The sequence below is a fragment of the Rattus norvegicus genome, chromosome 1 (genome assembly GCF_036323735.1).
Source record: "Rattus norvegicus strain BN/NHsdMcwi chromosome 1, GRCr8, whole genome shotgun sequence".
NCBI classification, from domain to species: Eukaryota; Metazoa; Chordata; class Mammalia; order Rodentia; family Muridae; genus Rattus; species Rattus norvegicus.
Window position 1 is genome coordinate 82,503,395 of NC_086019.1, and position 6,162 is coordinate 82,509,556.

The 6,162-nt window shown below is 42.9% G+C and overlaps 1 protein-coding gene across 2 annotated transcripts in view; it reads right to left on the reverse strand.

Moving 5' to 3' along the window:
* Zfp329 (zinc finger protein 329) overlaps positions 1-6,162 on the reverse strand; it is a 101,524-nt gene that overhangs the window by 34,376 nt on the left and 60,986 nt on the right. The gene's annotated exons all lie outside the window — the stretch shown is intronic.

The window sequence follows — 6,162 nt, forward strand, 5'->3', positions numbered from 1 at the left end:
GAACAACAGGAGAGTATGTCAGAAGGAGAGAAAGTTTTGAAGGAAGGAAAGAAAAGAAAAGGAGGAAAAGAGGTAAAAGAAAAGGCAGAAAAGATCAAGGAGAGGATAGACAAAGGCGAGAATAGTAATCAGGATCTAGGAACAAAGAAAATTTATCCCTCATTAAAGGCATTGACCTTGGAGATGTCTAGTGACTCAGAGTTTAGTGATAGTGACTTAGCTGACCTTGAGGAAGAGGCAGCTCATTATGAGAAAGAGATTTATCATTCTGACTGGCCAAACACTTATGCTGTGCAGAAACAAGCCAAGGACTTAAATAAGAAGGCAATTATGCCAACAGCACCTCCTGCACCACCGTATAACTTTCAAAGGAAAACAATGGTGAAGTCTGCAGGAGGTACTTCTTTTTGCCCAGAAGTGTGGAAAGAGTTAGGACTGAGTTTTCCAGTTTTTCTGGATGCAAACGGGCAGCGACATCATGAACCTGTTGACTTTAAGACAATAAAACAATTAGCAGAGTCAGTCAAAACCTATGGAGTCAGGAAATCTTTTCTTTATGAAAATGCTAACGCTCAGGCTGCAATCAACTTGGCTTCAGGAGCCGACCCTCAGAGACACTGGGACGCTGACATGCTATTGGGAATAGGCAGATTTGCTTTGGACCAGACCGGTTATCCAGATCAGATCTATACTCAAATTAATGATATAGCAATTAAAGCCTGGAAAGCATTGCCTAATAGAGGCGCAGTCTCTGGGAACCTTACCAAGGTTCTGCAAGGACCCACTGAGCCATTTTCAGACTTTGTAGCCCGCATGGTGGAGTCCGCTACTAAGATCTTCGGAGACCCTGATACAGCTATGCCTCTTATTAAACAACTAGTGTATGAACAGTGTACTAAAGAGTGTAAGTCTGCTATAATGCCATACAAACATAAAGGTTTGGAAGTTTGGATGAAGGTCTGCAGGGAGATAGGCGGACCATTAACTAATGTTGGTCTAGCTGCGGCAATGATGCAATTAAAAGGGAAGGGTTCTGCAGATACCTGCTACAAATGTGGCTGCAAAGGGCATTACAGAAGGCAATGCCCTGAAAATAATAAGGAACAGAGTATTAAAAAACCTCTAAGACCTAACTTGTGCCCTCGCTGTAGAAAAGGGAACCATGGGCAAGTGAATGTCGATCTGTAAAGGACTTGGATGGCCGACCTCTGGTGGCAGGAGATGGTGGTGCATGGCCAAAAAACGGACGACGGGGCCCACGTCCCCAGGGCCCTCAAATATATGGGGCTCTACAGAATGACAGGCAGGGACAGAACAGACGGAGATCTTGGCCTTCTCTTCACCACCCGAAGGACCGAGGAGAGCCACTAAGGGCACCGCAGGACTGGACCTCCACTCCACCACCAGACTCGTATTGACCCCCCAAATGGGAGTACAGCCTATAGACACAGATTTTAAGGGACCTCTCCCTAAAGATACAGATGGGCTGTTGTTGGGGCGCTCCTCTTCTGCCCTGAAAGGTTTACACATTGTACCTGGAATAATTGACCCTGATTATTTAGGCACAGTAAAAATCCTGGTAGCCTCTCCCCAGGGAATTTCTGCTATTTCCCCTGGAGACAGAATTGCCCAGCTGCTGCTTCTGCCCAGCCTGCATAAACATTTTCCTGCTGATAATAGAATTAGAGGAGATAGGGGCTTGGGATCTACAGGCTCCCAATTTGCTTTCATCTCATTAGAGCTTGGCAATCGTCCAATGTTAACCTTGACTGTGGAAGGACGCTCTTTTCTTGGCTTATTAGACACTGGAGCAGATCGAAGCATTATCTCTGTGCATGACTGGCCATCCAGGTGGCCTGCACAAAAATCTTCTCAGGCCCTACGCGGCCTTGGGTACGAAAAGGCACCTCTAATTAGCTCAAAGGAATTGACATGGGAGGATTCAGAAGGAAGGTCAGGAAGGTTTACTCCCTATATCATAGACATTCCTGTGACACTGTGGGGCAGAGATGTCTTAATAAATCTGGACCTGAGGCTGACTAATGAGTACTCTCCACAGGCCAAGGACATGATGATTAAAATGGGCTACATGCCCAAAAAAGGTTTGGGAAAAAATTTACAAGGACGAGTTGACCCAGTGCTACTGGAATCAAAAAGAGACAGAACAGGTCTGGGTTTTTCCTAGGGGCCATTGAGGGAAGCATACCCATTACATGGATTACGGAGGAACATGTGTGGATTCCTCAATGGCCTTTATCCTCTGATAAATTAACTGCTGCTACTGAATTAGTGTCTGAACAGCTAAAATTGGGACATATACAGCCATCCACGTCGCCCTGGAATACACCTATATTTGTCATTAAGAAAAAATCAGAAAAGTGGCGATTATTGCATGATTTAAGAGCTATCAATTCTCAGATGCAAATAATGGGTCCCATACAGAGGGGTTTACCATTGCTCTCCAGTATTCCTGATAATTGGCCTATCATTATTATTGACATTAAGGATTGCTTTTTTCCATCCCTCTTGCCCCACAAGATAGCGTGCGATTTGCATTTACCTTACCCTCTATGAACAATGAAGAACCCGATAAGCGCTATCAGTGGGTAGTCTTACCTCAAGGTATGGCTAATAGCCCTACTATGTGTCAGCTGTATGTGGGGAAAGCCTTACAGCCTATACGTGATCAATTCCCAAAATTGAGAATAATACATTTTATGGATGATATATTGCTTTCTGCTAAAGACTGTAGTACCCTAGAAACGGCCTATGCTGAAGTGATAAGGACGCTTGAAAGTAATCAATTGTTTATAGCACCAGAGAAGGTTCAAATGGGCAAAAAAGGAGAATATTTAGGAGCAAAGATTACTCCTCATAATGTTTCCCCTCAGAAAATTGAATTACGAAAAGATCATTCAAAAACATTAAATGATTTTCAAAAGTTGCTGGGAAGTATAAATTGGATTCGACCCTATATTAACATGCCTAATGCAGATTTACAACCACTCTATGAGATCCTTAAAGGGGATTCTCAGCTTACTTCACCCCGTGCTTTAACTGAGGAAGCACGAATGTCTCTAAGGAAAGTGGAGAGAGGACTAGAAAAGGCAATGCTGAGAAGATACAAGGAAAATGAGGATCTTTTTGTGTATACTGAAAACTTTTCGTCAGCCTACAGGGGTGCTATGGCAACAGGGACCACTTCTGTGGATTTATCCTCATATTTCTCCTAATAAGACCCTTGAATACTGTCCGTCTGCTGTTGCGCAGCGTGCTATGTTAGTTGTTAAATCTTGCATTCAACATTTTGGTATTTTACCAAAGAGGATTATTGTACCATATACTGCAACTCAGGTAGAAACACTGTGTGCCTTGATAGATGATTGGGCTATATTACACTGTAGTTTTGACGGAGAGTTTGACAATCATTATCCTAAGGATCCTTTGCTGCAATTTTTTACTGAACATCCAGTAATTTTTCCTAAGGTCACTGCCTCAGAACCTTTGTCTGGAGCATTAGATATTTATACAGATGGCTCCAAAACAGGTGTAGGTGCCTATATGGTTGATTCTCAAGAACCAGTATTAATTCAATTCAGTCCAGGCACCCCCCAAATTACAGAATGCAAAATTGTATTGGGGGTTTTCAAAAGATTTCATGATCCTTTTAATTTAATTTCTGGTTCTGTTTATGTAGTTAACACTGTGCGCTCACTTGAAATTACAGGGCCAATTAGGTTGACTAGTACTATATGTCAAATTCTTTTAGAATTACAAAAATTAATTTGGGCCAAGAAAAATAAGTTTTTCATACAACATATTCAAGCTCATACTAATTTGCCTGGTCCCATGGCCAGTAATAACGCTCTGGTGGATGCTAGTACTCGTAGAGAATTTATTTTTCATGCAGCCCCAGTTGATCTCGCCAGAGAATTTCATCAAAAGTTTCATGTTCCTGCTTTCACTCTTCAGCAAAAATTTAAAATCTCTAGAGCTGCAGCTCGTGATGTAGTATTACGTTGCCAGAATTGTGTTCAGTTTCACCACCCTCCTCAGGTGGGAGTTAACCCTCGTGGTCTGATTCCACTAAAACTCTGGCAGATGGATGTCACACACATATCTCAATTTGGAAATTTAAAATATACGCATGTTTCTGTTGATACCTGTTCTGGCATTATACATGCCACTCTGATGACTGGTGAAAAGGCTTGTAATGCCATTAGTCATTGCTTAGAGGCGTGGGCAGCCTGGGGAAAGCCTGACAGCCTCAAGACAGACAACGAACCTGCCTACACTACAAAGTCTTTTCAGACATTTTGCCAAACAATACAGGTCAAACATACTACAGGATTGCCATACAATCCCCAAGGTCAAGGAATTGTAGAAAGAGCACATCGTACTTTAAAAGAGCTCTTACAAAAACAAAAAGGGGGAATTGCCTATGGCAAAACACCAAGAGAACAGTTGTCTTTAGCTCTTTTTACTCTAAATTTCTTAATTTTGGATATGCATGGCCGCTCTGCTACGGATTGCCATGCTGCTACTAAACCTATAACTAATCAAATACAGACGGCTGAGACTATCAGATTGTGGAAAGAACCACAGTGGCATTGGAGATACAAGAAGAATTTAATGCCCACTTGGCATCTGGCTTTCTATTAGCTAACCAATGAATAGATTTCCTTCAAGAACAAATTGAGGCATTATATCATATGACGCAGCTGTCCTGCGTTTCCTCTCTTAGAGGCTTATGTGTCACTCCATTGCAAGCTAACTTTTCTCAGTATTCTCAACAGAGCAAAGAAATCTCGAATTATTTGAAAGGAAACTGGTCCATGGAAGCGGAACAATTATCGAGACAATTGCTGATGCAGATTGCTATCCTTAACAACACCAGAATGGAACCCATCACGTTTGGGGATTTCACCTCGTGGATCACCAATGCTTTCTCATTTTTCAAAGAATGGGCTGGCATGTTTGCCTGGGGGGCCATTGTCCTCTTGGGATGTGGAGTATGTGTATGGCTTTTTTGCCATTTACAACGAGAGCATGCCAGACACAAAGTGATTATTTACCAGGCTATGGCGGCCATTGAAAGCGGTGCTTCTCCCAGTGTATGGCTGGCCTCTCTGATAGATTGAGAGTTCGCCCTAGATCATATTTTGTCACTGTCATGTGAAGTCATTGTATCCAGCAACTTTCCTCAGGCTCGGACCAACCTAAGACAGGAGCCCGGTGGCGATAGGGTTAATTTCCAGTGACGGGTAAGACCGAGTTTTTAGAGAGGAACGACCTAAGACAGGAGCAATGACATGTATTGACGTGACACCCAGATCTAGACCAGTCATAGACAGAGGTGGCCTTGCCCTGTTTGAACATTCGGGCTGGTCCTATGCCCCTTGCTCTGTTTCTCCCCTAATATTAAATACATGTATAGCCCAGGACGGTGTGTTGTACATAAGTCATCTCTAGCCATTGGGGTGCAGTCCTAACTGCAAGAGTGGTTCGCCATGGCCGAGCTGGGCACTCTGTGAGGCATGTCTGACCTCTCTCAGACCACTACCTCCACCTAATGGGTTCATTTTTTAAAAAAACAAAAAAAGAGGGAGATGTAGGGAGTGGCTAAAGATGGCGCCGACATCCGGTGGTTGTTTGTGGTAAACACCTACAGCGCATGTGTTGGCATACCCCCAGCACCTACAAGGCCAGGGTGATATTCATGCTAAATAGGTATTTCATACTCCACCAATCCCCAGTGGACAAATTTACAGCCACAGTCTATTTTGTATATAAGGCAAGTGCCTTTGTTGCTTGGGGTCCCCGTATCATCAATAAGGTGTTCCTGCAATGAAGGCTGTTAGAGAAGGATCCAACGGTGTCGTGTCTTCCTTGCCGGTCGAGGTGGGCACGACAAAAAGGGAATTCACAGATGGAACTGTGTGCGTAATATCTTGAGACAGAGAGATTATCTTGAATTACTTGTGGGAGTCTAATGTCATTGTAACAACTATTCTTGGTTGTCAACTTGGCTAAATCTGGAATTAACTAAAATCCTAGAAGCTGGATACATCTGTGAGAGATTTTTTTTTCCTTAATCAAATCATTTGAAGTAGGAAGATGCATTTTTGTTATTTTGTTTTGTTTTTAAGATACAGGGGTTTG